The sequence below is a fragment of the Procambarus clarkii genome, chromosome 62 (assembly GCF_040958095.1).
Source record: "Procambarus clarkii isolate CNS0578487 chromosome 62, FALCON_Pclarkii_2.0, whole genome shotgun sequence".
NCBI lineage: Eukaryota > Metazoa > Arthropoda > Malacostraca > Decapoda > Cambaridae > Procambarus > Procambarus clarkii.
In genome coordinates this window covers 7,575,515-7,585,344 of record NC_091211.1, presented here as the reverse complement: position 1 = coordinate 7,585,344, position 9,830 = coordinate 7,575,515, and positions in this window count along the sequence as shown.

Genomic DNA, 9,830 nt, shown 5'->3' with positions numbered 1-9,830 from the left:
GTCGCCCCTGCCCTCCGCCGCCACCACAAGTCGGCGTCTGGGCTGCAGTGCGGCAGTATCGTCAGAATATCTCAGTGCTCCAAGCAGTTGACATCTCTCGCTGGTAGACTAAGCCTTGGCTTTCGTGTACTAAGGGAGGTGGCAGCTCGAAGCCAGTATTCCAGCACCACTAAAATTTATTTTGCTATCACTGTAACTCACTTGTCTTAACGTAACTTTTCATTTGCCAGTGATTATTCATATTATTTTGTTTGTTGACTTGTCTTGCATATTTTATGTGATTAACTTTATTCATGTCTTGTTTTTCTAGAGTAATTAAAATTTCATTGTTTATATACTTGTGTTATGTGTGTCTTCCCATTACCTTACCACAGACGAAAGGACCAACTTTCCTCTTTTTTTTTTTTGATGATGTGACGAGGCCCTGCCCCTAGCTTTTGAAACAGCCGAACACCGGAACCCATCCTCCGAATACACAGTACGTTTTAATACTAAGTGTAATATGTACATTTTCATACTTACGTATTTAGTACATAAATGCACTTATCCGGCTGTTCCAGTTACCGGCTGGCCTCCCTAGAATATTCTCCCCGAAACGAGGAATACGTTTTCTTTAATGTAACGGGTGTGCTGTTTTCTTTTCTTAATTTTTGTGGATACTCAGTCAATTTTGCTTATACTTGTATACTCAGCCCAAATTTTGCCTTTATAATTTAAGGTATCATGAAAATTGGCCGCTTTTGAGGCAATTAAGCATAGCAGAAGCACAGTCACTGACATTCAAAGGAAAGAAGGAATGAGATAACTATTTAAATTACGATTTAAATCCTTCTAATTTTTGCTCGTTCGTCAATGAGAACTGATGCCAAAGCACTGGCCAATAAACTGAATAATACTGGACACTAAACAATAGATTGATTGATTGGTGATTGATGAAGATTAAGCTACCCAAAAGGTGGCACAGCCATGAATAGCCCGTAAGTGGATGTCCTCTCTGAGCCATTACCAGTATCAGTAGATGATACTGGTGATCTGTGGAGGTGCGATCGGGGACTGGTCAAGTCGTATACTGCAATTTCGGATACCGGGCTAGAAACAACTTCGTTCACTGAGAAGTTTGTACATACAAACCGTTCCGTTCGTATATGCGCTGGTTTGTGTTCGCTGTTGTTCTCGTCTGAATAAATACATGGCACTTGTTCATATAATTAGCGCTTCCATTATTAGAATTATTTATCTATTATTAGAATAACAAGGTGCAAACCATACCCCCTTACAGTTGAAATCTATTTATTTATATACAAGAAGGTACATTGGGTTGCGAGAGTACATAACATATATTAAGAGGTACGTTGTAGCAAGATTTGAGATTAAAGGATTTAAGACTAACACGTTTAGAAACAAGGCGCCCCCGAAGGAGGCTATTATTTGTTATGCACCCCATACTCAACCAGTAAGTAGTGGAGCAAAACATAGATTACATGGTCATAAAGTCTTAATCAGACGAATTCAATTCAATTTCTTTCTTTATTATGCACCCCATACCCATCCCGTGGGCGGTGGTGTAAAGGATTACACAGACACATAATCGGTTCAGGAACTGAACCATCTAGTTCGTTTAGTTTGCAAATAACAATTTGTGACGCTTGTTACAAAATTAATAATATTATATATACAAGTACACACTCTCATACATACATGTACATATATATATATACGTATACATATATACATACACATACATATCTAATCACCTACACAAATACACACATCAATAATCTTTGTGTCACAAGTGATCAACAAGAGGCTCACAACAGTCACCATACAAGGCACTTTACATCTATGGTGAGCCACACAGTTACTAGTCTTGCTGCACACCCACCCAACTGGGCGGCAGCTTTACAGTCATGTGCTCTACACCCACCCAACTGGGCGGCAGTTTTACAGTCATGTGCATGCATTACCTACAGTAAGCAAATTTTGGATACTTCGCTAAGATTTCGAGCAGCACATCATTATGAATGAAGTACTTACACATTTCTTGAACACTATTGATGGTGTTATCTCTAAATTCCGCGATTTTTTCACATTCCATTATATAATGACGCAAAGTACGCGAATAGTTCTGCGGACAGAGTTTACATTTAGTCAAATCTACATCAGCAGATGTTACAAACTCCCAGAGGCACTTGTAGCCGAGCCTAAGCCTAGCAGTGGTAACATCTAGAAGTCTGCTAACATTATTGGATGACCCATTGACGTGCGGTTCTTCCTGCATAATAGAATGATGATAGATGGAGTAACTGGTGTGAATTTCACTTTGCCTCAAGTCTTCGAAATTTAGTTGATGTTCTTGGGATATTGCTGCCCTCAGGCTGCTCAAAGGCAGTCCAAGTTTGTAATCAATTCCCTCTTTACGAGCAAAAGTCTTGGGCAACTCATCAGTTCTCAGTGGCTATTTTTACATTATCATTTACAACTATCTTAAGTTAAATAACAACCAGTAAACAGACTGCTGTTTTTTAATTCTAGTTCAGGCACTTCCTGGGATAAAACGCGAACATTCCTTGAGGAACTGTGAGGTGCTTATCTGTTTTTCCTCGTAACGGTCCCAAAGCTTCCACAAATGTTCCTGTTTCTCTTTATTGCCCTTGCGGCGACTGGACTTTAGCTTTTGATCAGAAACCAGTTGGTATTGCAAGGTTACCAGGGACGCCTCACGGTATAGTAAGGGGATTAAAATATATAAAGCCAAGTTGTCCCTCACTGCCCTTTGATTCAGACGCTGATGCCATCCTTCTACGTCATTGTTGGTCCTCACCAGTCGCCTAAATGCACACCAGTTCCCCAATTCTCACACACTATTGCACAGCCACGTATTTTTTATGTAATGAGTTAATTGTGTCCTTAAGGGTGGACTGCTAGCCGACTTTTCTAATTCAGCAAACGCCTTACAATTATGTAGTACATACGTACCACATAAGTACGTGTGTGTTACACATGTACACACACACACACACACCTTGTCAAGCACAAGATGAAGCTTGAAAAAGTTTGGTGGTATGCCAATAGGCTAGTCCCAGGACTAGCCTATTGGCATAAGTTACGAGGACAGGCTGCGAGAAATGCACCTCATGACACTGGAAGACAGAAGAGTAAGGGGAGACATGATCACTACCTACAAAATTCTCAGAGCAATTGATAGGGTACATAAAGATAAACTGTTTAACACGAGTGGTAGGCGAACAAGGGGACACAGGTGGAAACTTAGTACCCAAATGAGCCACTGGGATGTTAGAAAGAACTTTTTCAGTGTCAGAGTAGTTAATAGATGGAATGCATTAGGCAGTGATGTGGTGGAGGCTGACTCCATACACAGTTTCAAATGCAGATATGATAGAGCCCAGGAATCAGGCTCAGGAATCTGTACATCAGTTGATTGCCAGTTGAGAGGTGGGACCAAAGAGCCAGAGCTCAACCCCCCGCAACCACAACTAGGTGAGTATACACACGCACGCACACACGTGCACACACACACGTACACACACACACACAGACACAAACATACACACACTAAAACCTCTATTCACCTTGCAGTAAATAGGAACCTGAAAGTCAGGAAGCTGCTAAAGGCTGCATCTTGGGGATGTGTGTGTGTGTTAGATAAAAATATATGTTGTTTAGATATGATGGAGGAAAAGAGGCCGAGAGTCGGTACATTAGACAACCGACGCTTAGAAAGGCGGGGTCCAAGAGCTAACAGCTAAATCTTGGAAATAATAAATTAAAATATTTAATACACACACATACATGTTTCACATGAATTTGGCTGAGGGCACACTGAGGGCTGATGGTCCCGTCGACGGGGCAGGAAGTCGGCGGTTGATCAAAGGCCTCCCCCATCCTCCACATACCTGAGGATTTTTCCGGCTTAATTTTAAACGGAAGTAATGTCATGGAATTTACGGCTTCAGCGGGTGGGTGGGTCCGTGGGTTTATTACACTATGACTGAAAACAATCGCCTATTCTCTATTTTATATTGCCGCTTGTAGAGCTAGAAGCTGTTGCCTCTTGTGTGCGTTGCACAAGGGGGATTAATATCTGGATTAATATCTTTGAATATTTCCAGGATTTTTTAAGGTATCGCTTAAATACCGAAGATACTGTTATTGGACACCGCTTAATTGACAATGTCTCAACAACGCAGGCTGAAGATGTGCGTGGCTCCTGCTATTGCAATGATGCTCATTTGCTTTTCAATGATGCGCCTTAGTTGCTCCCTCTCTAACTTACCGTTCTAAATACCCCTTCTCCATCTCTCGCAAACATTCCCCCTCATACATCTCCCCCCTTTCCATCTTTGTCCCCCTGTCCCTCACTTTGTCCCCCTGCCCACATTTTCTGTCCTCTGTCCCCGATCCCTTTCCCTCGTCCCCCTCTCTGTCCCCTGTCCCCCTCTCTGTCCCCCCTTTCCATCTCTCTGTCCCCCCTTTCCATCTCTCTGTCCCCCTGTCCCTCTCTATCCCATTGTCCCTCTCTCTGTCCCCCTGATCCTCTCTGTCCTCCAGTTCTTCTCTCTGTCCCCCTTTCACTCTCTGTCCCCCTGTTCCTCTATGTCCCCCTGTCCATCTCTGTCCCCCTGTCCTTCTCTCTGTCCCCTGTACCTCTCTGCCCCCTGTACCTCTCTGTCCCTCTGCCCACTCTTTCTGTCTGCTGTCCTTTATCTGTCCCCCTCCCTTTCCTCCAGTCCCCCTATCCATCTCTGTCCCCTTGTCCCTTTTCCCCTGTCCCTATCTCTGCCCCATGTCCCTCTCTCTGTCCCCCTGTCCGCCCTTTCTGTCCCTCTGTCCCTGTCCTTCTCTGTCAGTCCCTGTCACTCCTTCTGTCCCCCTGCCCACTCTTTCTATCCCCTGTCTCTCCTCTGGCCCCTCTCTCTTGGTCTCCTGCCTCCCTCTGTCCCCCGGTCCCCCTCTCTGACCCTGTCCCTCTGTCTCTGTTCCTGTCCCTGTCTCCCTCCCTGTCCCACTGCCCCCCCCCCCTCTGTTCCCCCGTCCCTCCTCTGGCCCTGTCCGTCTGTCCCTGTCCCTCTGTCTCTGCCTCTCCTCGTTTCTGCCATTCTCTGTGTCAGCCTCTCTGTCTCTTTCCTCGCTCTATCTCTGTCATTCTCTCACTGACTTTGCATATCCTTATCTATCCGTCTCTGTGTCTATTTATATATATATATATATATATATATATATATATATATATATATATATATATATATAATTATACCAGTATAATCTAATAATATATACTGGTCTAATAAAATAATTAGACCAGTTAATACTCTCACTCGTTGTGTTAGGATATGTTAGCTTGATAAAACTGACTGTTCATTGTTGAGAAATGTGTTAACAAACAATATATCTGACTTATCAAGACTGGCACTATATAATATATATATATATATATATATATATATATATATATATATATATATATATATATATATATATATATATATATATATATATATTCTTTGCCAAAGGACGGGAGGATGGCATGCAAGACACGGCGAGGTTATTGACATTATTAAGAGAAGCCTTACCACAGCCGGTTGTCCAGCAGAGAGAGAGCCCCGTTACCTAATGTCCCGCAAGTCTGATGAGCCTGTCGGTCGCCCAGACGGAATTACGGTGAACCCCTGGAAGAATGGTAGACAGTTGGTGTGGGACTACACTTGCGTTTCAACTTTAGCCAATACCTATGTTGACTTCAGTGCTACACAAGCAGGAGGAGCTGCCAATCACCGGGAAGCGGCCAAGTCACGTAAATACAGAGACCTTGAGCACCACTACAATTTTGTCCCCATCGCCTCAGAGACACTTGGTGCCTGGGGTAAAAGTGCTGCTAGCTTTTTGAAGGAGTTGGGGTCTAAGCTAATCGAAACAACTAGAGACCCTAGAGCTGCCAGTTTTCTTTTTCAGCGCCTTAGTGTGGCCATCCAGAGAGGAAATGCTCACTGCATCCACGGTTCCTGCCCGCCATCTGAGGAGCTGGAGGAGCTTTTCAACTTGTGACAAGCAGCCTTGTACCCTGCATGTAATCAATATTGTAACTATTTTGTGTAATGACATTTTCAAATAAAGTTAGATAAATATACACACTTAACAAAAGAATAGGGGTGGTAGGAGAAGAAAATATCAAAGTGTTCAGTGAGGATCCACAAGGTCTTCTCTGAGTACTCTTTATTTTCTTCTCCGAGGCTATGGGTCCCTACACTTGCACCAGAGGTGGTATGCCTTCTAGGTTTAAAAAAAAAATATATATATATATATATATATATATATTTCCCATATATATTTATATATATATGGGATATTTATTTATATCCCATCCCAAATCCTTATCCTGATCCCTTCCCAGTGTTAAATAGTTGTAATGAACAGGCACTATATATATATATATATATATATATATATATATATATATATATATATATATATATATATATATATATATATATATATATATATATATATATATATATAGTGCCTGTTCATTACAACTATTTAACACTGGGAAGGGATCAGGATAAGGATTTGGGATGGGATGGGGAGGAATGGTGCCAAACCACTTGGACGGCGGTCGGGGATTGAACGCCTAGGACTGCTACTGTGCATTTAAATTACTAACTTACCTGAGAGTCCATATCCCTACATGTCAATGTTTGTGTATACTGGTAATGTGAGGAACATACAGAAGATAAGGGTAGCTGAACACCACAAAATGATGAAGGACAACTTTATTAAAGTTGCATAATGAAATGTGTAAGTACTTCATTCATAATGATGTGCTGCCCGAAATCTTAGCGAAGTATCCAAAATTTGCTTACTGTAGGTAATGCATGCACATGACTGAAAAGCTGCCGCCCAGTTGGGTGGGTGTGGAGCACATGACTGTAAAGCTGCCTCCCAGTTGGGTGGGTGTGGGGAGCACATGACTGTAAAACTGCCGCCCAGTTGGGTGGGTGTGGAGCACATGACTGTAAAGCTGCCGCCCAGTTGGGTGGGTGTGGAGCAAGACTAGTAACTGTGTGACTCACCATAGATGTAAAGTGCCTTTTATAGTGACTGTTGTGAGCCTCTTGTTGATCACTTGTGACACAAAGATTATTGATGTGTGTATTTGTGTAGGTGATTAAATATGTATGTGTATGTATATATGTATACGTATATATATATATATATATATATATATATATATATATATATATATATATATATATATATATATATATATATATATATATATATATATATATATATATATATATATATACATATATATATATAGGGGTACCACCACTGGTTTAATTAAAGGGACCCACATCCTCGAAGAAGAAAATAAATAGTGTTCAGAGAAGACCTTGTGGATTCTCACTGAATACTTTAATCTTTTCCTCTCCTACCACCCCTATTATTTTTTTTTTTTTTTATTTGACTTTATTGCAATGTTACAGTTTACAGAAAACACACACTTATATAACAATATAACAATATACCAATCAGTGTTCGAAGACCTCGTCCAGTTCCTCGGGGGTCGGGTGCGTACCCAAGATACAACACGCATTTCCCCTCTGAACAGCGACACTGAGGCGCTGGAACATAAAACTGGCCGCTCTTGGGTCTCTAGTCTTCCCAATGAGTTCCTCGCCCAGCTCCTTCAGTAACTTAAGTGCACATTTACCCCAGGCGCCCAGAGTCTCAGAGCCTATTGGCACGAACCTGTAACAACGTTCTAGGTCCCTGTACATACATACATACATATATATATATATAAATATATATATATATATATATATATATATATATATATATATATATATATATATATATATATATATATATATATATATATATATATATTATTAAATATGACCGAAAAAGTAAGATTAATAATTCTAACACGAATTTTCTCAATCTTTCGTACATTTCTTTTCACTGCTGGTGGTAATTCAAAAATCAATTCTCCAAAATTCATTTTTATTTCTAGTCTGACGCGACACTTGAGCGCGTTTTGTAAAACTTATTACATTTTCAAAGACTTTAGTTTACACATACACAACTGAATAGAACTTACACATCTCCGGTTTGTTTATATCTACATTTGAGTGAGGTGGATGGGGTGAGGTGGTATTAATAGGGTATTAAATTTATCAACACAAGACAGAACATGAAACAATAAGTATTGAATGGAAGTGATTGTAGAAAGCCTATTGGTCCATATTTCTTGATGCTTCTATATTGGAGCGGAGTCTTGAGGTGGGTAGAATATAGTTGTGCATTAATTGGCTGTTGATTGCTGGTGTTGACTTCTTAATGTGTAGTGCCTCGCAAACGTCAAGCCGTCTGCTATCGCTGTAGCTATCGATGATTTCTGTTGTTTACTAGGATTTCTCTGGCGATGGTTTGGTTGTGGGAAGAGATTATATGTTCCTTAATGGAACCCTGTTGCTTATGCATCGTTAAACGACTAGAAAGAGATGTTGTTGTCATGCCTATATACTGTTTTTTTGGAGCTTACAGTCCCCAAGAGGGCATTTGAAGGCATAGACGACGTTGGTCTCTTTTAAAGCGTTTTGCTTTGTGTCTGGAGAGTTTCTCATGAGTAGGCTGGCCCTCTTTCTGGTTTTATAGTAAATCGTCAGTTGTATCCTCTGATTTTTGTCTGTAGGGATAACGTTTCTATTAACAATATCTTTCAGGACCCTTTCCTCCGTTTTATGAGCTGTGGAAAAGAAGTTCCTGTAAAATAGTCTAATAGGGGGTATAGGTGTTGTGTTAGTTGTCTCTTCAGAGGTTGCATGGCGTTTCACTTTCCTTCTTATGATGTCTTCGACGAAACCTTTGGAGAAGCCGTTGTTGACTTGGACCTGCCTTACCCTACAGAGTTCTTCGTCGACTTGCTTCCATTTCCGAACAAGAAGTTCTTCTTGCTTCGACGAAGAACTCTGTAGGGTAAGGCAGGTCCTAGTCAACAACGGCTTCTCCAATGGTTTCGTCGAAGACATCATAATGTGCTTAAAGGGAGGTGTGCTTATCATGTATTGGGATGTGAATCTGGCAACAGGCAAGGTAACAAGGAATTGTTTTTATATTCAATATTTAACCTTTAAACTTATTTTTAGCATAGAACAGTAATATAATATATAATATAAGTTTATCAGTTCAGATAATAGTGACCCCAAATGTATAACAATGTGCTTAAGAACCTTGTATGCATGATATTTTGTCCAACTAGTCAGAAAAGTTAAACATGAAATGTGAAAGGAAAGGAAAGCAAAACTATGAACTTCATATTTCAAATATAAGAAAAGCAAAGACAAATCGTAGAGGGTTATTTTATTTATTGCATTATGGTCTATGCATTATTTTTATTACATTATATTAAAATATATTACATTAGTATATGCAATTATATTATATTAGATTATATTATATAATATTGCATTAGTATATTCAATACAGTACTTACACAAATGGAAGATATTGCTTATCGATTTACAGTCTGCTGCTGTTAGGCAATCTGCTGGCAAAATGCCTTGAGTAGCTTTATGGAGTCCTTTCTTGTAAAAGATGAACACGGTTTCATACCCAGCACCACGCATTATTGCCATCTGAAAAGAAAGGGTAAAATCCTAATGAACAAAAGGCCTCATGACGATCTCGTCTTCATAAAGACATATCTCTTTTGAGAAAGATCAACACTGGGGGATTCTCATACTCAAATTTCCTAACACTTTGGAGGATATATATCTACATTACTTCTTTAAGAGGGCCAGATG